Below are 25,295 nucleotides of genomic sequence, written 5' to 3'. Positions count from 1 at the left end.
ATTTACTGCTCTTCCCCCACTAAATGAATGACTTCCCATCTTATGATTATTCCTGAAACCACACTAAGTTTATTTTGACCTGGTCATCAAATCCCATAGCCTCTTTTCAGTGCTCCCCTATCTGAACCTTCTGTAGGATGGGTCACTGGTAACTACCCCTTCTTTGAAACCCACTCATTCTTTGGCTCCCAAAGTGATATTTTCTTGGACCTCTTCATTCTTCTATGACCACACTTCAGTCTCCTTTGCCAGTTCACCCCAGAACCCTCTTCCCTCTGGGGAATTGTATCCATTCTCAAGGCTTCAGCTACTATAAATACACTTAAAAAGATACCTACTTCTAAGTCCTGTCTCTCCTAAGCTGACCTTTATTTTATTTCCTCTCCCTATCAGAAACCTTTATCTCAATCCCTTGATCATCCTTCAAAAATATTAGGTCCAAAACTCTCTTCACAACCACAAACCACTCCCTGCTCTGTCCTAAAACACCCACACTCACCCCTACACCTGTGCTCCCTACTGCAGTTTACCAGATTAGAAACGTTGAAATCAGCATCAATATATCATGCTCTCTCTCACTTACCAGACACCTGATGGGCTATTTTTACCAATGTTACCACAATTCTGCTCTTGCATTCATCTGCACTGGCTTTCAGACCTCTGTCAACCCTCATTTGGGCTATTGCAATGGCTTCCTAAATGACGTTCACCAATGTATCCCCAAGGCCTGGAATAAAGCCTACACAGTAGGCCCATGATAAGTCATCGGCTGAATAAATGCTTACTATACCATAATCCACACTGAAACTAGAGTTGTATTTTTAAAATACAACTGATTGCTATATTAAATGAAAAAGCAAGATGTGGAATATGTCAGAAGTATTATCCATTTGCGTAAAAGAAAAAGTATAAATATGCTTCTGTTTGCATGAGACAATTTTAGAAGGACCCACAACAAAGTATTAACAGTGGTTACCTCTGGGGAGTAAGAACAGAGGTTTTAGAAAAGTAGTAAAGAAATTTTTACTTTTCATATTCTTCTCCACTGTCTGAAAATGTTAGATTGTTTTTAAAGAAATATAATATACAGAACCAAACAGAAACCAGTTAGCCTACAAGGAATCCCAGTTTCCAGAGGATAAAATCTTTCCAATCTGGTCTCAAGCCACCTTTCCAATCTCATCTTTCAGTTCTTACCACTTGTTCCTCAGGACACTCACTCCAGCCACATCAACATCCTCAGTCTACCCGTTTCTTTAACATTCATCTTTCCATTTCTAATAAGCTACTAATTTTGGCTAGAATGTCCTTCCCTTATTCCCCTCCTTTTTTTTTTTTTTTTTTTTTGGCATAGAAAGCCACTCTTCTGCCTTCAAAATCTAGTTGAAATGTTAAGTCCTCTGAAAAAAAATCTCCTTCTCAACTCCTCTTTTGAGCTCCCTGTGAGACTTAACATATGCTTCTCCCACAGCAACTTGTATAGTATTTTACTGGTCATGTTTCTGCCAGGAAAAGGAAAAGAATCTCCATGTCCTGCCACTGGGTGATGACAAGTCCTTATTCATAATAAATTGGCCAATGTCTGATGTGTGAATATCCATCAGTCTTTCCATTATTCCATATGGTCCCAGTAGCTTCAAGGCTGCTCAGAACCATTTCGTGCTCCTAGGGGCACTCTGTTTGCCACCACAGCACTCAGTGATCTCAGCAACAAGCCTGTGGCACTGGCAAAAATGCAAGCACATTTTACTCCAATAAGGACATGTAACAATAGCTACCCTGAGGCATGCAGATACATTGTTGAGACTATTAACCAGTACAGATCAATCCAACCATGGGTTAATTCTCCAGTTAAGATAGTTTAGCACAAATTTCATCTTTAACAAACTCACCTTTGACAACTCTAACTGTTCATGGATACCATGTTCTTGACTTTTCATCCTTTAATTAAAAATCTTTCTTATTCCTTCCCTCTTCTTTTTCTTGAGCAAATTCACACCGCTTAATCATCTTATGATTAAGAAGAACCATCTTGTGATTCCACCTTTTAGTGCTCTTTACTATTCTGCAATGCTGTGGTTTTGTAGGATTCAGATTTAGTAGCTCCAGCACACAACCTACACTTGAATTTTTGAACCAGACTGAACCTTAAATATCAATGAGTTTATATAAGTTTACTTATTTAGAGTTCAGAAAAAATATTTACTCACAGATACAACGTTATATAGAGGTTAGTTTAGGTCTCCACCAAGCCCACAAAAATCTAACCTACGGTATGCATTAACACTGCCTACCAAAGGGCCAAAACTGAATTGGTAGGAGTGTGACAAAAACTTAAATGAAACTGTATACGTATTTCCCATATCTCATCTAGACCTGAAGGCTTGGTCACGTAGCTACTTATTTGACAGCAGGTGTAGCAGTGACTCCCCTACTTGCCTTTGGTGGGGAAGGGACTTGTAGAGATGAACATTAGGATAATCAGGTCACCATCTTCCATTTAGGGACTTAACAGTTCAGGACCCATAGCTGGCAGAAATCCCTCAGTCCTCCCCAGTCCAAGTAGGTGCCCCTGGCAATGTTAAGGATGGACTCATTTATTTTCCCTTACCACCACTCAAACTCTTTTAAGCGCATGCACACACACACACACACAAACACAACTGTTTCAACTAAACTTACCTTCATTGTCATTTAAGTGAAATATGTGACTAGAGTATGCTGAGAGCATTTCATTCCAGGCACTCAGTACAGAGGCCTGGTATCCCTGGTTGAGAAGGAAACACCATGAAAGACACAGAGTTCCAAGTGACAATGCTATCTCTCTTGTATGCATGCTCTCTCTCTCAACTGCTTGTCTTTTCGTGGGATGAGGGATAACAGCAGGTGAGAACACAAGACTGCCATGACTGACTAGCCTTCTATGTCTTGGTTTCTTCCTACCCTATCTCCAAAATATCACCACGTGCCTCTTGAGAAACTCAACAAGGTAGCGAAGGTCCAAAGCAGCAGAAGGTTAAAAGGGAAAGAGGAAAGGATGGAAATTCCAGTTATCAGCAGTAGATAAAGGTATCTAACCTACTGGAGCAGGCCTAGCAAAGGAGTCAAGGAGGGTGAGAGGTGAGTACAAATATGGAGAGACTATATTTTGCAGCACTATATGTTATTTTCTAAGGTCAGCAAGTTCTAGAGGCTGGGATTCTAAATCTCAAAGAAACGTCATTCTGAATCCCAGAATGTTAAAAGCTGAAGGGGCCCTCAGAGACTAATCACACAGTTCTTCATTTTTGTGGGTCACAAACCTATCTGAGACTATGAAGAAAGCTGTACATCCATCCAAGAGAAAAACAAAACACACCCAGACTCATACACAATTTCAGGTGCTTCACAGAGACATGGAAGCTCATCCAAACGTCCCTATCCAAGACTGGTCCCTCAATTTTCAGATGGACAAACAGAACCCGAGAGTATAAATCACTTGCTAAGGGCATTTATTAAGTGTCAGAGCTCAGGCTGGGATTTAACCTTCCCAGCCTACACTATACAACCTGTCATCAAATCGGTAGTCTGCACCTCGGCTGGCTGCCTGCATTCCAGAGCTATGCCCCAGTGCTCTGAGATGCGCTTCTGGATGCCCTGACAGAACGGCTGCTGACCACACCCTCCTTCACAAATTAGAGTTTATGGCCCACCTAATTTAGGCTCCCACATGGTAGCCTACAACAGCCCTGGGTCTCCTATAGTCATACTGTGACTGGCTGTTTAGCAGACCTTAGCCACGGGAAGAATCGTTTTTGTCCTGGCAGCCCAAATACATTCTAAGGCATAAGCCTGAATTATTTGTGAGCATTCTTTAAACTTGAGAAACTCAACAAGGTAAGGAAGGTCCCTTACATAACACAATTTCTCTTAGGTGTGCTCCTCTCCTTCCAGCCTGCCAGTTCAAACCTCCTCCTATCCCAAACTGGACTACACTATCCTCTACTAATGTAATTCACCCTGGTTGCTCCTAAATTTATCTTCTAAACCTTAACCCTCAAGGCTATTTCTGCCTCTTGAAGGGGAACTCCAACATTTTCTTGCAAAGATCAAGTTGTTTTCCTTTTAATTCTCTATTTTCATTATACAAGTTTTAACACTTACTGTTCACAATTCTGACAATCGCTGATACCGATAAAAGTCCTACATAAATCCACTCCTTTACTCCCTAATAGTACGACTTATACCTGTTCCATCTTGTCAACATCTTCCTCCATGCTTGACTTATTCTACTAATTACTCTCTTCCACAGATCACACCGGATTCTCCAGGGTGTTTGTCTCTTACCAACATACTTTATAGAGTATAGAGATAAACCAGCTTCTCTTGACTTCCCTTACAACTAATCATAAAACTTAGGGACCTCTTCTTTTATAAAACTTTCACAATGCTGAATCAATTTCCCACACTGTATCTAATTAATAACAATTCTCTGGAAAAACTCCTTTTTTAAATTGCTATTATCTATCTATTCATTCATCCATCCAATCATTCCCTCTTTCAATTATTTATTACTGCCTACCAAGTGCTAGGGGGTGACAGTCTTTCTTCCCATGAAGCTTACAGTCTGAGTAGAGATAGATTCTACCACCAGTTTCTTACAACTCAGCCACTCCAATTAGTATAACTTACTTTTACTAACCTCACCAAAAATATCTCCCATGTAAAACTTTTCAGTGTCTTCAGTCATCCTATCTGGTCAACCCTTCACGTTTCTAATACCTTTCTTTAGTTTCTACTGCCTTCAGCTTGCTCATGCAAAGTAATATTGCATGTCACTTAATTTGACACCATTCTTCACCATAGATCTTCTATGTCTACTACTTATCACAGCCTCTCTCGTCTAAAGAAATGCCACACCACATCCACTGAGCCACTCAGGAAAAAAAAGAAAAGAAAAGAAAACAATTACAGTGCTGAAAAAGTCGAGGAATCATCCAGTCCAACCCTTCATTTTCCAGACAAGGAAAGTGAAAATCAGAGAGGTAAGCTGGCTTGACCAAAGTCACAAACCCAGCAAGTACCAGTGCTGAAAAACAGATCCAGGCCTTTAACTTCAGCTCAAGTTTAATTTTATTTCACTGTCACTTTACCTTACTAAAATCTGGTTTTTCCTTTTTCTCCTATTCTATGCCTTAGTATCCTTCTTACTAAAAGTAAAGTATGTACTTCCAGGCACAGTCATTTAAACAAACACAAAAGTCTATATTCTTTACCCAAAGAGGACATCAGAATCACAGCATTGCAAATTTTGAAGAGAGGAAAAGAAACTTAGTGATCACTTAAACCAGTAACTGTCAAAAATAAAACCTGTAAATTACAAGCACAGATGTTTCAATCTAGATGGCTACATAATACACACCTTTCACACCCCACCTTTCCCCTCCTCCAGAAAAATCATGGTTTTATAGAGCAATTATTTTATTCCTCAGTTGTGCTGAGAGTATGGGAAAGGGGATTAAGAACTATTGTCCCAATCTAACACCTTTATTTGCCAGATGAGAATTCTCCAGTCCAGAGAAAGCAAAGTATTTGCCCAAAGTAAACCAGCAAATGAGTAGCAGTTTCCAAACAAACAAACAAACAAACAAACAAAAAAAACAAGGTGTCCTATTTTTCACACTTGTGTATTTTTACTCTGCTGGAATCACTTTCTAAATCAAAGTCTTCAGAACAAAGCTGCTCACTGCACAGGAAACACAGGAACTTTCCTAAGTACCCAGTTGCCCTTGGTCGGCTTGGTGTCTGGAAAATACAGGGAAGACACCTCTGATAAACCACCTCCTGGCTAGGCAGGATGTAGAGAAGAGATGCTTTTCAGGTCTGTCTCTAAGGAAGGGCTCCTTGAAAGGGAGTTGAGAATCTGATTCTACAGCTAGGAGAGGCAATCAGAGAAATCCAACACCTTCATTTTACAGATCTGTAAACCGTGCAGCACAGAGGGTAACAGATCTGGGCAAGGTCAGAGAATGAGTCGGTGGACAAGGTAACACTAGAACTCAGGATTTCCGATCACTGGGCTGGCCGCCTCTCAAAGTTGTATTCACTGCGTCCTGCTCAGAGACATACCCTCAGTAAACTGACCAAATGCCTTAATTCATTAACTTAAACACTGACTTAACACTAAAATCGTGGTATTAGCGACGCCCGCAGTGGGATGGGGTCCCAGAAGTTGGCCAGGCCAAAACCCCCGTTTTGGTGAGGAAATCGAGGCTCTGCGAGGGTTATGTGTGCTGCTGGGATCTTGGGCCAGGTTCAGAGAGGGTGGCAAACCCCACCACCAGGACCTCGAACGCCAAGAACCACAAACTCAGTCCCTGCTTTTCGGGGAGCTCTAGGCCCAAAGCCGGAGACCGAGAGCTCAAGTGATCGGCGGCCCCGGAGCTCCATCCGGCCGCCTCCACCCGCAGCACGCAGTCCCGGCTCCGCAGCCAGGCGCCGGTCCCCCCGGCCCACCCGGCCGCCGCCTCACCTATGCCGGCCCTCCGTTTGTTATCGCGGTGGAGAGGGAGGGAGAAACGAGACAAACACTTCCCGCGGCCCCCACCACCCGGGCGCTTCCGCTTCCGCCAATCCTTGAGCACGTCCGGAGCGTAGGCATCCGGGGCGGGGCCAGCTCCCCGTGCCCATGTTGGGTGTGGAACGTGAGCGTCCAGGCCGGGCAGCCATGGTAAGCGTGGCATCTAGGGACGGGCTCGGAGAGCGTCCTTCGTTAACGTGACAGCGTCGCGACGCCGGAAGCGTGGAGTCAGACGCCGACAAGTAGTTAATAGATTGTGTGGTTTGCTAGTCTGTGCCTTTGAATGAACACCTGGGAGCTGCATTTGTTTGCGGAGTAGCCAGGTTTCAGTAGAGATTTTTCCAGAATTCTTTCGTCTGAAAAGAGAAAGTTTTTTTGCGAGGAAGAACACAGTAGGGGGCAGTTAAAGTTGATAACGTTAAATCAGCTTTCTTTACTTTTGGCACGTTGTCTCTGTACGTATTTAACAGTATTTTGTAAGTTTTTAAAGGGTTTTTCACACCAGTGTCTCAAAAACCCTATACCACTCCGACATGTGGGCAGGAACCAGCTTTACTCGTTTTTTTCCATATAAAAATGATCTTCAGAGAGGTTGTTGACTGAAAAAAGACGCAGAGCCGAAAAATGAGTTATGTTTTATTCGTCGGACTTACTGAAGACGTAAACCTGAGGAACAGACTCTCAGCTCCTAGGGAGTGTTCCGAAGAGGTAAGGAATGAGCCAGGATGTGTAGAAGTTTTTGCAAAAAGCAGTGATAACACATAGAAACCGCATAGTTGAATATCAAAGAATTACTGCTAATTAAAAAATTGACTTTTTAAGTTAATGAATTTACTGCTTTTATATGTATGGGAAGACGTGAGAGTCTAGGTTTATTGAAATCACTATTTTGTTGTGCACCCTGTCTAGCCAGTATGCTATTTTTCTCTATCCTGAATCTCTCAGCGTGCAGGGTAAGGGGCACCTGCGGTGGCTGAGGGCTTGGTGGCTACACTATCCTTTGGTTACTGAAATGACATGCGACATTCTGTGTCCAGAGATAATTTCTCATTGTCACACAGCTAGATTGAAACCCAAGATTTTTACCCTCCAAATCCCGCATTCTTGCCCTTAAATACAGTTTACTCTTGAACACCTCTGGAGTTGGGGGTTGAAAATTCGGGTATCACTTTACAGTAGACCCTCCATGTTGTGGGCCACGTCCAAGGATTCAGTCAATCACGGGGTACTCACTCTGTTACCTTGAGACTTCAACTATAAGCCTCGGGTTTGTCAAGCAAAAGTGGACATCGTTATGGTACCTACCTAAGAAACCACCGCCGAATTTAGTGGTTCAACCCAGTAATTTGTACTGCTTCTGAGAGGTGACTGGGCTCACCTGGGCAGCTCTAACCTCAGGCTCAAATGGAAGTTACATTGTTGGCAGTTTAGGCTGCAAGCCCTGCAGGGGCTCCGCCAGAGCTGTCCTTTAGAGTACCTAATGAGGTTTCTCCCTCTGCTTTGTTTGTCTGGGCAAAGCCCCAGGGGCTGATAGGCAGCACTTGGAAATAGAGCAAAAAGTGAGTTGTTCTAGGGAATATAGGAAGAAGCTCGAGGATGGGACTTCATGTGAGCTAGCCTTGGAAGTCCCAGGCGTTACTTCTGTCACACTCTGTGGGTCAGGGAAGCCACCTAGCCAGCCCAGATTCAAGGGGAGGAGGCTAAGTTGTCACCTCTTAATGGAAGGACTGGTAAAGAATGTGTGGCCATCTTTAATTTACCACACTACCTTATTTGTTGTTTTTAATTTTTTGGATATTTATAGATTTTATTACCATAGGTATCAAAAAGGAAGGCTGGTAGCCCCACTAATACAATCTTGAGTCTGTACGTAAATGATTCGTTATATGATTCTTTTTAATTGTGGTAAATATTTATAACATAAAATTTACCATTTTAACCATTTTTCAGTGTACAGTGGTACTAAGTATATTTATGCTGTTGTGCAACTACACTACTACCATCCACCTCCAGAACTTTACTTCCCAAATTGAAACAATGTACAGCCTAACCCCTGAATAACCACCCACATCTCCCCCGCCTTCACCCTAGCCCCTGGTAACCACCATTCTACTTTGTCTTTCATGTAAGTAGACACACACATTTGTCCTTTTGTGTTTGGCTTCCTTCATTTAGCATAATACCTTTAAGATTTCTCCATGTGTCAGACTTTTCTTCCTTTTTAAGGCTGAATAATATTCCATTGTGTGTTTATCATATTTCGTTCATCCATCAATGTACACCTAAATGCCTATTGTAATAGTGCTTCAGTGAACACAGGTGTGTAGATACCTCGTCTAGATCCAGCTTTTCATACTTCTGGATATATACCCAAAAGTAGAATTGCTGGATCTTATGGTATTTCTATTTTTAGTTTTTCTATAGCAGCAGCACTATTTTACATTCTCATCAACAGTGCTTAAGGGTTCCAGTTTTTCCACAACCTTTCTCTCGTTTTTTTGTTTTTTTTTTTTTTTGAAGTAATGTCTGTAATCCACTTAAAAGAGTGTCTGGCACGTAGCAAATACTCCACAAAGGTCAACATTTATCATTTGACTGTTCGGAGTCTTCTTTTTCTTCCTTTTCCTGAGCTATATTTGAAATTGCAAGGGCTGGATTCTTGGCGTATGATATTTCTGCAATTTACTTTCGCGGCATCTTAAATTTCCCCAAGTTACATAAGGAAATGCTCTGAAAGGATGTCATATGTAAGATACAGGCACAGAGAATTGCAGTTTCAAAACCAAACACAAGGTGGTAATTAGGCAAGAAAAGAAAAAGCTATGTGGGAGGCTTCTATAAACACGAGCTCTTCGTGAACATTAAGGAACAAGGCCCTTGTTTCTCATTTTTCATTTGGACCAAACTGCTGGTTTCTGCTTAAATTTTAAACCTTAAAAAGCATACATTTGTAACTTGTTAATCAGATTTCCAAGGCCCAATATGCATTGGTTGCAGGCTACTAATTTCAGTCTTAGTTTGCTTCACAAACAGCATGTCCCAGCTGCACCCAGTACTCAGTTTTCCCTCACAGACCCTATGACTCACTTGCCCTTGGCTAAATGAGCACCTTGCCCCCTTATAAGTGAATCAACCTTACTCAGCTGCTGCAAGGAAAGAAATGGAAGATGCTGGTGAATTGGGCCCATCTGGGCGAGCCCAGTTCTGGGATAGAAGCTGATGGTCCTTAAATTCCAAAGTAACAGGGAGAAAGCAGTCGTAATTTTCAAAATCTGGTTGCATTCTGAGCCTGACATGGTTCATTCATTCATCCCACAATATTTTCTGAGTGCTTGCTCTGGGGCCAGACATTGGACTAGGTGCAAGGAAATAATTGTGGTGAGAAGTGAATGAATTTCAACCTTCAGTTTGGTAAAGGGTGACAATCAAATAAATATCCAGGTGAATCAGTTTCTCAGACATCAACAGATGGGGTGGTGGGCCCACAGTTTTGTTGAGTGAAGGAATTAATGAACGATTGGATAAAGATACTCAATTTTTTTAAGCACTTCAATTGTTTAGCAAAAACCTTCCCACATAAATAAGTGTTACAACTGTATTCAATTAGATATAAATATGGCAAGTGACACCTCTTCAAAATGTCAATAATATTTAGTCTTAATAAAATTCTTATTCTCTCAACTTAAAATCTAAGTTTAAATCAATAATTAAAAATTTCAAATTGGAATCATGAGATTCATTCTTTAATATGCTATACTTTCTTAAAATATGACAAATATTTTAAATGATAATTATTTATGGACTATTTCTTAACCCAAATTGCAATATAGATGTGATTTAATTCTTATTTCTATGGTTAAATTTAATCTTTGGGGGGTTATAAGAGAACTACTTAAAAAAATTCTATTTCCCATATCAGGGGATTGCAGTTGCATATTGATGAAGGGGTGTTGTCTGAGCCCCATGATTTCCCTTCTTCCCACCCCAACCCTTTTCCTTTTGGCTCTCAAGCAAGGAGGACGCATGGTAGCACCCATTATCTCATTGTGTAGATGGAGTCTGTATGGGAGATGATGAAACCAGCATTTAGTGAAATTCATAGACTAGCAGAGGGGAGAGGTGGACAGTAAGACTCATGGTATTGCTTAAGTCTGTGGATACTGCTGTGCTTGAATTAAGGCCCACCCTAGATCCTCCTAATGGCATGAACACAATTCTTTGACCTAAAATAAGTTTCTATTGGATTTCATCACCTTTAACAAAAATACTCCTGATGTATTTCCTGTGCTGTGTTAGCCATTAACCTCCTCTGTTATCCCAGACCTTCAGGAAACATTTGTTACTCTGAATAGCCTTGACAGTGCTTGAGGAATGAAGGAAAATGGGGAGTCTAACATGCACCAAAGTGGTGGAGAGTGAGGCATTGGTATTAAAAGGTGAAATGAGGGGCTGATGGAGAACTCTGCAGAATTAGGGATACAGAGCAGGAAGTAACCATGAGAACATAAATGCTGCGGTGGGGGGGGGGGGTCCTCTGAAATTGGGAGGATACCAGACTGCCCATGGTTTGTGGACTAGGAAGTCAAAGCATTTTGTGTGGGTATGAAAGTGTATTTACCAGAAGGCTTAGCTCTCTGGGATGGGCACTTCCTTGCTTTCTACCAAGACAGCAAATTGTTTCAGCTCCTGGGAGTATCATAATTTATTATGATACAAATAGGTTAAATAGTTACATGTGGTAGAGGCAGGAAAACAGCAAGGGGTTGAGCTTCGGGCCGACTTGAGGACCACCTCAGATTTGGAGGAGGTATTCAGGCATCTGAGAGGGTAGTGCCAATGCATGTTTTTGTTTGCTTTCATTTCTCCTGGCAGTAGTGCCTCAGTATTCCTTTGGGAGATAATTCTTTATCCTCTTCTAGTCCATATAGTAGGGCTGGCTTATAACCTGGCTCCTGCAGTGCCTTGTAATTCAGTCCATTTCAGTAAGAGTTAAACATGCTTGTAGCCGTAAAGACTGATCCAGGAATCTTATCTCAACGAGCCTAATAAGCTTCAGATCTCATTATTAGAAATTTTAGGAAAGGAAAACTTTCTTCTGTTGAAATTTTAACTTCTAGAACTGAGGGTCTACCACTGGGTTGGGGGTGGGATGGGGTGGCCAAAAGCCTGAGAATGAAAACAACATCAAGGAAAGCATGGATAGATCCCCAAAAATGGACAGAAAAAAATTCTGGCAGCATTTTTTGAGACTGGATCTAGGCATGCCTGAAGTCAGAGATTCCTCTGGACTTTTCAGGTACAGGAGCCATGGAAATCTTCCCTGCCTCCCAACTTCCTCCTACCCCTCCTCCCCACTCTTTTTTTTTTTTTTTTTTTCCACTTTAGTCACTGAGTTGGATTTTCTTTTGGGTATTATTCTTCCAAAGAAGTTTAATATACTATATGTGGTTTCCCCACTGGAGGGTGCAGCTCACTCCCTGCACCAGGAGCAAGTGTTCAGAGAGGTAATGCTGGCAGGCAGGCATTTACTGTGAGAGACCTGTTGGGATGGGTCAGGGTCCCAGCCACAGAGCTCACGTTCCCCACAGGGCCCTTGTCTCAGAAGAACTGGGAGATTACTCATGTTGCTGAGTCCAAGCTCGTACTGCTTGCTGTATGACCGACCAGTAAGTCAAGAGACAAGGTGCTGGGGCACGGAATAGCTACTTTATTTGGAAAGCAAGCAAACCAAGAAGATAGTGAACTAGTGTCCCCAAGAACCATCTTACTGGAGTTAGAATTCAGGCTTTTATGCTAAAAGGGAAGGAAGTGTGGCTGGTTGTTGCAAACTTTTTGGTACCAGAATACTTTGTGCTTGCAGCTGTTCCTCCAACAAGACAGATGTTCTTCTCTGTTTTGTAACTTTTTATCTCTGTATGGAAAGTGTTGCATCTTTATTAAAGGTCAAGCCTGGGAGCCTTGAGAATGGGCTGTCATGTTTATCTCAGGTTTTTTCTTCTCTGTTACAGTCAGATGACCAAGGCAAGGAAGTGGAACAAGGCTCAGGTGCCAGGGGAAGACTTCATCTCAAGAAGAAAGAAGCTTCCTTAGTGTTAAAAAGAAAAAGGTAAGGGCAGGAATGACAAATAGGTTTTGTCTTCCATGCCAAATCTGACGGGCAGGGTATGCTTGGATTACTATGTTGATAAAGCTTTTTGAGGCCAAATCCAGCTCTGTAGAGTATACTACCGTTGATCACTGATGTCAGGTGTGGGCATGGGGAGAAGCAGGAGGACTGGGTGTGATAGTTTCCATCTGTGGGTGAGGTGTTTCTCGGTGGGAGTTACTGTTGGCATTTTGAGTGGGTCGGCTCTTGACTGTATGGGACTGTCTGTTGCATTGCAGAGCTTTCATCCACTGAATGCTGGCAGTGCCACTCCACTCACTGACACGCAAAAGTCAAATCCCCATGTATTATAACTGCCTCATGTGAGAACAGTACTGCTCTACTTGAAAATCATTAGGTTTGACTATGAGTGACTTGACTTGCATTTGCCTGAAGATTGAACTGGAGCTTCTTAAATTCTGTAAGACTAACAGGAAAAAAAAATGAGGATTTTTTTCTTTTAGAACCTGAGAACAGACTTGCCACCAGCAAGGGATAGGAACTGAGGATGAGGATGGGACTGAAGAGTCTTTAGTAAAGGGAAGAAGATGCTTATTAGAGATAGGAGGCAGGTAGAACCTGACAGCGGGTGATTAATATGTCATCCCTGGTTGAGGAGAGGGAAGAGGGAGCCTCAGCTGTTGGGGGAGGGGTATCCTGTTAAACATCAGTGTCGTTTGGGGTACCCTCATCCCATGTTAGGGTTCCATGGTCTTTAGGTGTTTCCTTAGGTCATAGTGTTGTCTTTTTATGACAGTTCTCAGGGAGCTGCCCTCTACTGTGACTCTGTACCTCTGAATCCACTGAATAATATCAGCCACCTAAAATTATTTTTGGAGCAAGGTAGCATATGAGTTAATGAGTGAATAAGTAAATGAATAGAATATTCCCTCCCTTTCATTTAAGGGTTCAAGTATCACTTATTTTCATAGTCTTCCTACCCCTGTCAATGCCCCTACAGAGAGAAGTGAGAAAAGAGAGTTTGAACAGGCATGATGTTGCCACTTTCAAGTTTTGCATTTGTCAAAGACCAGTAGGAATACTTCAGTTGAACAAGTTGGGTTTATTATTCATCACTGTGAGGGAGAACGCACATGGAAGCCATAGGGTATCTCAGTAAGAGATTAGTAGGAAGGAATTATTGTAGGATTTGAGATTATTGGGTTAATTGGGGGAAACTTTTTGAAAGACTTTGCTTTGGATTGGTTGCCCTCAGGAAGTGAGGGTAATTCTATGATGTGGTATCTTAAAAAGTCTTCTTTAGAAGGAGGGAAGATAGGCACAGGCTAAGGCTGTAATTGGTAAGGAAGCAGCAGTCACTCATACTAGCCTAGATGGAGGAATGTATGTTTGTGTTTTGCCAAATTAATCCATAATTATGGAGTAATATTGTCTTTGTCTTGATTTGTCATGGTTACAGAGCAGCTTTGTCTGCTGTTAATGTTCTGTGAAATTGTTTATGTTGACTAGAACACCAAGTCCTCGCTGTGAGTAGGAGGCCAAACTATAGCAATGCCAAAGTCAGCTCCTGGATGTCATGGGTTGTTTTTCTCTTTCTCACATTTTATCATGTTTTTAATAATCATTTGTTTTCTTGCTCCCTTGCTTGACTGCAAACTGCACAAGGACACAGACGTATTTTCATTACCATTGAGGACCCAGAATCTAGCCAAATCTCTTAGTTTCATGAGGACTGCATAAATGAATTGTCCAAATAACCTGTTAAACTGTGAGTTGCTCAAAGTCAAAGGTCACTTCCTATTCAGCCGTATATTTTTAGAAACAAACACAATTAAGGCGCATCTCATTAACTGTATCTTCAGTTAAAGAGGGGATTTCCATAGGATAAGATTTAGTGATTTTTTTAAAAATAAGGAAATATAATGAATTCATCTTTTTGAAGGAAGGATGGTGCACAATTCAAATAGGTTCACTCATGATGAACGAAGGAAAATCACTTCATGTTTCAGGTGTTTTGGTCTTTCTGCATTTTCCACTGTGTTGAACTTCTAGAGTGAGGTTCAAAGCTCTAAGGGAAATTAATACAAATATTTAGTGACTATCTGTATTAAATACAACCTTTCTTCCTCCTACTTAGTTGTACTATTACAGGGATTTTAAGTGAATACAGTTCTTGATTTGTAAACTCCTGACTTACAAATATCCCATACAAAGATTTGCCTCTCTCCTCACTACTTCCTTCACTCTGGAGACCCTTCTAACCTTGTAATCACGGTGAAAAATTATTAGAGCTTTTAGCAAAGGTGTAAACTTGTATGTTAAGAAGTAGGGGAGGGACCCTGAGGAAACCCTGGGAAAATCTTTTTACTTTTCTCCAGAATTATCTTACTTGTAAAACAACCATAATTAATGTGTGCCTACTGAGTTCAGCTCTTTGAGAGTCACTGTAAAAGTGCTCTATGAACTTCAAACAGGAAGAATTCTTAATGTGGGGGACAAAGAGCATAATGGTCAAGAACAGGATAAAGATAACTGGAAAACGTAAGTGAAAATATTTATCTTATTCAGCAGAAATATAATAACAGCAGCAAGCCAATTACTACATTTCGTGATAAATTATAGTCAGTGGACTTTTGCAGTTGCATTTTTCATGAAGAAGTGGTCCATTAAAAAAAATTAACAATTGCCACATAGGAGCTACTGTGAAATAATAAAAACATTGTTCATCTTCTGTAACTGTACTTCCTATTTGACTTGGGCAGAACAATTCTTTGGAGTCCTTTCTTGTTATGTATAAAAACGGAATATTCTCATCCTTGCCTACAATTCCATATTGGTATGGATTTCATAGGTGCCCTGTTTAGGAAAATACTTGCTAAAAGCTATAGCAGGCTTTTAATTATATACCTGTGTTATCTAAAGTAATAGCCTGAGAGTAATAGTATCTTATTTTTTCCCTGTTTTCCTGCACCTAGCACAGTGTTTGGAAATTACTAGGTGTTTATTAAACATTCGTGAAACAAAAGGGTAAACATGAAAGATTGTTTTGAAAAATTCGAAGACTCTGGTCAAATATAAGATTCTAATCAAGATAATGCAAAATTAAGCTTGAGGGCTCTGGATGTCAGATTCCTGGACTTGTTTTTTGGTTTCTCCCCTCATAAGCCATGATATCTCGTGTGTGTGTGTGTGTGTGTGTATGTGTATGTATATGTTTTTATTGACATATAGTCAGTTTACAATGTGTCAGTTTCTGATGTACAGCATAATGCTTCAGTCATTCATGAACATGCATATATTCATTTTCATATTCTTTTAAACTATAAGTTACTAAAAGAGATTGCATATAGTTCCCTGTGCTATACAGTATGCACTTGTTTATCTATTTTATATATGGTACTTAGTATTTGAAAAATCTCAGACTCCCAATTTGTCCCTTCCCACCCTCTTCTCCCTTGATAACCATAAGTTTGTTTTCTATGTCTGTGAGTCTGTTTCTGTTTTGTAAATAAATTTGTCTTTTTTTTTTTTTTTTAAGATTCCACATACAAGTGATATCATGTCGTATTTTTCTCTCTTTCTAGCTGACTTCACTTAGAATGACACTCTCCAGGTCCATCCATGTTGCTGCAAATAGCATTATTTTATTCTTTTTTATGGCTGAGTAGTATTCCATTATATAAATATACCACAACTTCTTTATACAGCCATCTGTCAATGGACATTTAGGTTGTTTCCATGTCTTGGCTATTATAAATAATGCTGCTGTGAACATTGGGGTGCATGTATCTTTTTGAATTAAGGTTCTCTTTGAATATATGCCCAGGAGTAGGATTGCTGGATCATGTGGTAAGTCTATTTTCAGTCTTTTGAGGATCTCCATACTGTTTTCCATAATGGCTATACCAAACTACATTCCCACCAGCAATGTAGGAGGATTCCCTGCTCTCCATAGCCTCTCCAGCATTTATCCCTTGTGGACTTCTGAATGATGGCCATTCTGACTGGTGTGAGGTGATACCCCATTGTAGTTGTGATTTGCATTTCTCTGATAATTAGCGATATTGAGCATTTTTTCATGTGTCTATTGGCCATTTGTATGTCTTCGCTGGAGAATTGCTTGTTTAGGTCTTCTGCCTATTTTTGGATTGCATTGTTTGTTTTTCTTATTATTAAGTTGTATGAGGTGTTAATATATTCTGGAAATTAAGCCCTTCTCAGTCTCATCTTTTGCAAATATTTTCTCCCATTCTGTAGGTTCTCTTTTTGTTTTACTTATGGTTTCCTTTGCTTGCAAAAGCTTATAAGTTTAATTAGGTCTGATTTGTTTATTGTTGCTTTTATTTGTATTGCCTGGGTAGACTGCCCTAGGAGAACATTACTGAGATTTATATCAGAGAATGTTTTGCCTATGTTTTCTTCTGAGAGGTTTATTGTGTCTTGTCTTATATTTGAGTCTGTAAGCCATTTTGAGTTTTTGTGTATGGTGTGAGGGAGTATTCTAACTTCACTGATTTATATGCAGCTGTCCAGTTTTCCCAACACCATTTGCTGAAGAGACATTCTTTACTCCACTGTATATTCTTGCCTTCTTTGTCAAAGATTAATTGACCAAATGTTTGTGAGTTTATTTCTGGGTGCTCTTTTCTGTTCCATTGATCCATATGTCTGTTTTTGTGCCAATAGCATGCTGTTTTGATTACTGTAACTCTAGTAATAACCCATGATATCTTGAATGAGTCCCTACATTCTCCAAACCTCAATTTCATCATCTATAAAATGGGAGTCAGTACCAATACCTACTTAATAGAAGTGTTTTGAATATTGAATGAGAGAATTCCTAAGTAGCACCAAGCACAGTGCCTGGCATATAATAAGCATTAAATTAAAACCAGAGATTGACACATTGTAATTGACTGTACTTAAATTAAAAAAAAAAACTAATAAAAATCAGGCATATTTAGAAGTTTTTAAGAGTCCCACCATGTATTCTTTCTAATATTTTATATTTTGGTATATATGTAATACATACATTTTCAAAAATTTGATCATACTGTGTACACATCATTTTATATCCTTACATTCCCCCCCTTTTTTTTTAAATTTAACATTGTGTCATGATTATTTGTAGAAAACTTAATATGTAAGGTCCAGTGGGACTTTTTTTTTAATCGTGTATGATTTAAAAAGGATGAGCCTTTAAGCAAAATGTCCAGCCAGAGGTTTTTGATGTTCTCAAGCAGATAAACCTTCTGGCTGCCCCAGAATGCAGAAACAAAGTACCAGGTAGAACCTGAACTGGAGCCTGAAGGATGCAGGGAGGCACATGTGCAGTTAGTGTACAAATGTAGATGTGTGCTTGGCCCTTAATCTTATCTTGTGCAAGCTCTGGCCCCACATTTACAATGTCTTGATAACCTGAAAAGAAAGCAACTGTAGGCTAAAGAAGATACATGTGAAAGTTGGTGACTCAGCTCATTCTTAGGTATGAAATCTCTGTGAAATTGCTAGGCATAAGAAGCAGAATGGATTTCGCAAGTGGCCTGGGACAAGAAGAAAGTTGGCAGTAGAACATAGGTGTACTAAACATCAGGGAGAGGCATGGACAAGGAAGTTTAAATAGCAGTACCGCCCTGGGAAAAGGAGCAGGTTTTATTTGAGGAAACTGTACTTCCCTTCAGTCCTACCATTGTCTTTTGAGATGCTAAGAACTACCTGGGGATGAAAACTTTGGAAAATACTAAACTTCTAGCCAGTAAATTCAGAGGGTGTTGGAGCATTTATATTTGTAGCATTACCATAAACAGTGACACAACTGCTTGCCCAAACTGCTTCCCAGGAAGTATTCATTACAGATATTCTATAAATTATTGAAGTCATCTATTATAACACTTATTTCCTGTTGCATGTTGCTCTTTAGAACTATTATGCTAAAGAGATCTATATATTATCCTTTGATAACACCTTTAAAACTTGCTGAAGGACCCAGAATAGTCAAAACAATTTGAAAAACAGCAAAGTAGAAGAATGTACCCTTCCTAATTGCAAAACTTGCTGCAAAACTACAGTAATCAAGACTGTGATACTGGCATAAGGATGGAAATATAGACCAATAGCATAAAACTTAAATAAACCCTTACTTATATTTATGGTCAATTGATTTTCAACAATACAGTGGAGAACAGTTTTCAACAAATGGTGCCAAGACAACTGGATGACCATGTACAAAAAGTGAAGTTGGACTTTTGTTGAAGTTCCCCAACCTTGTACGATATACAGAAATTAACTCAAAATGTATCAAAGACATAAGTATAAGAGCTAAAAATTGTAAAACTCTTGGAAGAAAACTCAGGAGTAAACCTTCACAACCCTGAGTTCATCAGTGGTTTCTTAGATATGACAACAAAAGCATAAGCAACAATAAATAAACTGGACTTCATCAAAATTAAAATCTTCTGTGCTTCATAGGACACCATTAATAAAGTGAAAAGACAGCCCCCAAAATGGGAAAAATATGTGCAAATCAATAACCGATTAAATACAATAAATTGTATCCAAAATATATAAAGAACACTATAACTGAACAATAAAAAGGTAAATAATCTGATTAAAAAGTGAGCAAAGACTTTGAATAGAGATTTTTCCAAAGAAGATACACAAATGGATAATCAGTCCATGAAAAGATATCAAACATAATTCCTCACTAGGGAAATTGAAATTATAACCATGAGATACCACCTCACACCCATTAGGATGGTTATTATATATATATAAAAAAAGATGGACACTAACTCATTTCTGGTAAGGCTGTGGGAAAATTGGAACCCTCACACGTTGCTGATGGGATTGTAAATTGTTGCAGCTGCTTTGGAAAACAGTTTGACAATCCCTTAAAATGTTCAGACATAAAGTTACTATATGACTCAGAGATCCCACTCCTAGAAATGTATACCCAAGAGAAATGAAAAGATATGTCCACACAAAACATTGTACATGAATGTTCACAGAAATGTTATTTCTAATAGCCAAAAAGTGTAAACTACCCAATGTCTGCTAATGGACAGATGGATTAAAAAAAGCGGTATAGCCATACAATAGAATATTAGCCATAAAAAGGCATGAAGAACTGATACATTCTACAATATGGATGAACCTTGATAATCTTATGATCAAGGAAAGAAGCCAGAAACAGAAAGTCACATATTGTATGATTCCATTTATATTGATTGTCTAGAAGAGACAGATCGATAAAGATAATATAAACTAGTGATTGCCAGGTACTGGGGGGGATGGTAGAATGGATACAGGTTTATTTTTGATGGAAATTATTCTGAAGTTAGATAGTGGTGATGGTTTCACAACTCTGAATGTACTAAAGACTGCTGGATTGATTATTTTAAAAGAGTAAATTTATTATTTACCCTGCTTTTAAGCTAAAAGCCTAAGGATAAATTCTTAGCACTGAGAAGTTATTTTTCATTTCCTTGAAACCTTGGGATCCTAAGAAAGTCTGAAGGAAGGATAGTAAGAGAGAGCTAGTAATAAATTTGGGAGAAGGAGTAGCAATCATCTGTACAGTTTCTCTTCCCTCTAAAGAACCTCAGTGTGTGCCATGGAATTAGGACCACCACCTTGGAGGCCTACGAGATGAGATTTTGAGAATGTCTGGAAAATACCATTGTACTCTTTGAGGATGACTATGGTATAGGTTATGTGGTCTGAGTGAAGGAAAGAGTTGGTAAAATATGGAAGGAGAACTAGGGGCTGGTCTGAAAGCACATTTGTGGTAAGGTGACCTACTATTTCAGTTTGAGACTGTCCCACCTTAGCACTCTAAGTTTCTCATCCCAGGAAAATGCTCAGTCTCAGGCAAACCAGGTTGGTCGATCTTCTAGTTGGAAGCAACATAGCAAGGATACTGATGGCCTGCTGTGTGACTGACATTATGCTGGACCTCCTTTATGCATTATCTTTTTCACTTCTCACAGCCAACCTCCAGGTAATTACTGAGGTTAAGTTACCTGTCCTAGGTCATATAGTCTTAATAGAAGAGCTGAAATTCCAATTCAGAGTCTATAGGATCAGTTTCCACTCTGAACCACACACCCAATTCTGACAGACTGAGCCAGTACAAGAAGTGATAAATGTTTTTTAAAAAATTACCTATAAAGAAAGAGTTAAGTTTAGAAATGCTTTTTAATGCCCATTACCACACCCATTCTCCCTAGAACTCACTCATACAATCATTTATTCATTCCTTCAGTAAGTGCTTAATGGTACTTAAGTTGTGCCAGACACTGTTAAGTGTTCGAAATAAACCAAAATCTTGCCTTCTGACTTCATGGAGCTTATGTTTAGTGAAAGGTCAAAAATAAAGACACAGAAAATAACATATTTTGAGTTATGATAAGAATTATGAGGGGAAACAGAAGCATATTAACTTGGAAAATATCAGAGGTAAATCTAGGTAGGATAGTCAGCGAACGCATCTGTAAGGAAGCAATATTCACGCTGAAAACTAGATAATGAAAAAGACCCAGCCTATGAAAATCATGGGGAAAACATTCTTACAGGATAGGACAGTTTGCCCAAAGGTTCTGAAGCAGGAAAGAGCTCTGTACATTTGAAAATATCTGGAAAGAGGAATCAGTGTGGTCAGAGCATATTTAGCAAGTGAAGCAGTAACTATAACCTCAGATTTGTAAAGGTTTGGAGGAGTTACTAGATTTGCCAATATCACTTAACCGCAGAGACAGGACTCGACCCAAGTCTTCAGGCTGAATGCTGTGATTTGTTGCTTTTAATTGTTGTCTTGAAAAGGATGATTTTCCTTACAGTTATGATTTTCAAACATTTTAGGAACAAAACCTTTTTATGTAAAATCTCATATTGAAACCTCATGTTCAGCACAGGCAAAGGGAGGCTTCTCTGCTGGAGTTGGAGGTGGGACTCAGAATCTCAGTTGTTTAGTCCGTGTTACCCCCATACCCCTTGGGTTCAGCCAGTAGAACTGAAACTCCAATGACATTGTTTTTAGTTTAGAGAATCACATCTTAAGGAGTTCACACATTTCCCCAAATATGTAGGAGTGTTATCAGTCAGCTACACATTAAGTTCTCAAAAGAGGATTCTGTTTTGGTTTTGATATTTTCACTTACATGTTAGCAAAGCAGTACACGCAGAAGTTAGGATAGGTAACATCATTAGAGGCACATAATAGGCTGACTCTTATGGAGCATACGCGTTTCCGCTGTACAGACTTCTTTTGATAATAACTGCATGAAAGTTCCTAAAACAAAATTCATAGGTCAGACTTTCTTAATGGCTTCTAATATAAGTACTTGGGTGTTTTATTTTGTACAGAGATGAGATAATGATAAAAATAAGTCTTTTTTTAAACTTTGAACCTGAAAATGTCTTTATCTTAAATTTAGCAGAGTCTTTGGGATTTCCACTCTGAAAGACAGCTGAGGCAATACAGCCCTGATTCTTGGCTGTGTAATAGATACCTGTGACTTGTTAGAAGGGGAGATTATTCTGGGAAATGGTAAAAATGACTACAACCACTGTCCAGGGGCCTTTGGAATCATTTTAGTTTCATCAAAACCCACCCTTTAACTCTTGTGCCTGGATCAGGACACCCTGTGTGGTCCTGCTCTGGTATTGGCCACAGTTCAGTCTCTTGAATATAAGGGAGCTGAAATAGTGAGGGAAGAAGCTACCAGGTTTGGATTTTACCACTATCTCTCCATTTTATTTTGATTCCTTCACTACTACGAGAGTTGGAGAATTCTGGCTGGTCTTAGAGGAACTTGAGTGATAGAATAATTTGTCTGCAGGCAAAAAAGAGACTTGGGAAGTTCATGAAAATTGTGTAATGAGCAGATTAGGAACGTGCTGCCACAATTCCCTGCTTTATAGGTTGAGATCACAGTTTGCGTGTGTATCCAGGTTATCAGGCCATTGCCCTGTCTACAAAACTTCAGTGGCTCCCATTACTTACAGGAGTGTTCCCACACTTCAGTCACTTGGTTCATGATTCCTTCCAAAGTCATGTGTCTTTTTTCTTTAAAACCATTTTTCTCGAATTGGGTCCCTTTTTAAACTTGACTACTCACATTAGATTCATTCTAAGCATGAATATCCATGATGTCTTGAATTTGAAGTTGTAATTATATTTTTCCTAACACACATTTAAAAAGCTATAATTGTTGCAATAAAAGATATCCATGGGCATATTCACTAAAATCATCACTAATACTATTAGAAGGTATTCAAGTCACTCTTGGGAAATACTGTTTATGTCTCTTATCTCCTAAATATTTTAATGATTAAGCCCACATAGTTTGCTCAGAAGGCTTTACCAAAGAATTGATTCTTTAGTGGGTTCCTAAAGGAAGAAATGACTTCTGAAATTGGATATAAGTATGGAAAGAAGGATAGTTTAATTAGGGGGAATTCTAATACGGAAACAAACTGGACTAGCAGGAAACCCAAAATAGTTAGCTAAAACCTAAAGTAAGAGAAGGAGAGTTCTCCTTTTAGAGAGAAAGAGGCTGGATCAAGGAGGATATGCAAAAAATTTATCCTAAGGATACTAAAAGTCAGTGCTTTCAGAAGGGAGCCTTCTCAATCAGATTTGCATTTTAAGAAAGCCCATTCTTCTGATTGTGGAGAAGATTAGTGCTGGGATTGACAAACTTTGCCCATTAAGAGCCAGGTAGTGAATATTTTCCTATTAAAAGCCATAGGTTCTCTGTTGCTCAGTTCTGTTACTGCAGCCTGAAAGCAGCCAGAGACACTGTGTAAACAAATGATTGTGCCTGTGTCGCAATAAAACTCTGTTTTCAAAAACAAGTGGCCATAGTTTGCCAACCTCTGGATTAGACTAAGTGCAAGGAGATGGCTCTTGTAATAATATGGGCAAGAATTGAGAAGGGCTTGAATGGAAACATCAGCAGTGAACTTGGAGGAAAAAGTATTAAAAAACAAAACTTAGCTTTAGTTGCTGGTAATAGATAAGGAGGAGAAAGAGCAGTAAGAGAGAGGGGTGTGTCCTGGTTTTCCTCAGAACCATATAAATTGCCATTTCTATAGATCAAAATGGTCAAATATTAGCAGTTACATGCGGTTTAATATGGGTCAACCTAAAAGAAATGCTATATGGTTAAGATTGGAAAAATCATTCTTAGGCAGGAAGTAGCAAACTTACCTCATAGTCAATGTTACCAGGATTGTTTGCAAAAAAAATATCTAGAAAAAAGGATCCAAAAAAATGTAGTGTTGAGACGTGAACAACTAATTCACCCATTAAGTAATCCCATGTAAATTAATTACCATGAAAATCATGGAAAAACTCGTGGCTCCATGCAAGCTTTATCTGGCCATGCCTGATTCCCACTGTTTCCCCCTTCTCCTCTTGCCTGAGACACTTAATGTGCCACCTGAGAATTGAACCTTAGCCCATTCCTGCTTTAATTCTGACCTTAGGCCGGAGAGATTTAAACCCAAGTTTCATCCTTTGGGACTCAGCATATCATCCACTACTGGGCATCTCACACATTGTGTGGACTCATTTTAGAGAAAAGTCTAGTTTTTGATAGTTGTCCTAGTCATCTGCTAACAGAACTCTTAGATACCTGCCTTCATTTTTTAAAATTATTATTTTCTGTCTTGAAATACTCTTTTTCCAAACTCTCTCTGCTTCTAAGGAAGCCTCTTCCTTTGTTCGGGCCTCTGTGTCAACAAGTGCTTACCCAGACTATTAACGATCCCTGTTACCTTCGTACCTTATACCCATTTCATAGCCTTGACTTCTTTCAGCTGCTGCAGCTGAGGCTTCTTGCCTCCCCTTCAGCCTGCACCATCCTGCCAGCAGATTCAGTTTGCCATCATAGACTCCCTTGTTGGTGGCATTTTGCTGGAGTTAATTAGGAAGAGATGAGCCCTCTCTTGAGCTTTGTTTTGGTAGCATCGGGTTGTACTGTAATGGTAAGCCATGTCCAAAACTGACACTTCTTTGTGTACGAGGCATTTGTGTACATTCACACACAAAATACAAGTGTGTGGCAATGTCTGGTGGACAAGGACTAGGAGGAAGCAGGAGAGAGGTTATTGATTACCAACTCAGAAACCAATTATTTGTCAAATGTTAGTTACACCCTTTATGGATCATCTCTTAAAATGTCTTGAGTCTAAACCTGTCTTTGGCAGAATTCTTGGGATGTTAGAAAATGAATTGAACCACTGATACTCATTTTAGTTGAGGCCTTGAATTCTGTATCTCTGAGAGAAACTTCAAAGTTTCACAAATCTCTACATCTAAAAACTAGTTACTGTCGGCTTGTTACTTCCCTTAGATTAATTGTTTACCCCGTCCTGAGATTCTTTGATAAATCCTTACGTGTGAAATAGCCAAAAGCCAGGACAGCCACAAAGAAAGTTTTCATCTTTTCCCTAGGGAACAGTGTGATTCAGCCACAGGAGTTCTTTCAGTTAAAAGTTTGATAGCAACTTCTAAGGCTCAGTTCTCTTGCTCCGAGGGCTGTGGTTCCATTATGAGAACCTCAGACCCCATTATGAAGTCACTTGGCGAACAATCTGTGACACTGAGGGTGAAGTCACCAGGTC

At 39.6% G+C, this 25,295-nt stretch overlaps 2 protein-coding genes across 8 annotated transcripts in view; one reads left to right on the top strand and one right to left on the bottom strand.

Moving 5' to 3' along the window:
* FBXO38 (F-box protein 38) overlaps positions 1 to 6,618 on the bottom strand; it is a 50,778-nt gene extending 44,160 nt beyond the window's left edge. For 3 of the 4 annotated variants that reach the window (XM_014560756.2, XM_006186533.2, XM_006186534.2), the window contains exon 1: positions 6,512 to 6,618. The gene's annotated coding sequence lies outside the window, so the exon portion shown is untranslated. Of the gene's footprint in view, positions 1 to 1,892; positions 1,914 to 6,511 lie in introns of those variants that run through there. The other variant, XM_032477059.1, reaches the window with a different exon arrangement.
* Positions 6,619 to 6,773: 155 nt separating this feature from the next.
* LOC102512215 (sperm-associated acrosin inhibitor) overlaps positions 6,774 to 25,295 on the top strand; it is a 269,442-nt gene continuing 250,920 nt past the window's right edge. For all 4 annotated transcript variants that reach the window (XR_004318792.1, XR_004318793.1, XR_004318794.1 and 1 more), the window contains exons 1-2: positions 6,774 to 7,267; positions 12,568 to 12,665. The gene's annotated coding sequence lies outside the window, so the exon portion shown is untranslated. The remainder of the gene's footprint in view (positions 7,268 to 12,567; positions 12,666 to 25,295) is intronic.

The sequence above is a fragment of the Camelus ferus genome, chromosome 3 (assembly GCF_009834535.1).
Source record: "Camelus ferus isolate YT-003-E chromosome 3, BCGSAC_Cfer_1.0, whole genome shotgun sequence".
Classification (NCBI taxonomy): domain Eukaryota; kingdom Metazoa; phylum Chordata; class Mammalia; order Artiodactyla; family Camelidae; genus Camelus; species Camelus ferus.
This window is presented reverse-complemented; position numbering and strand designations above follow the sequence as displayed.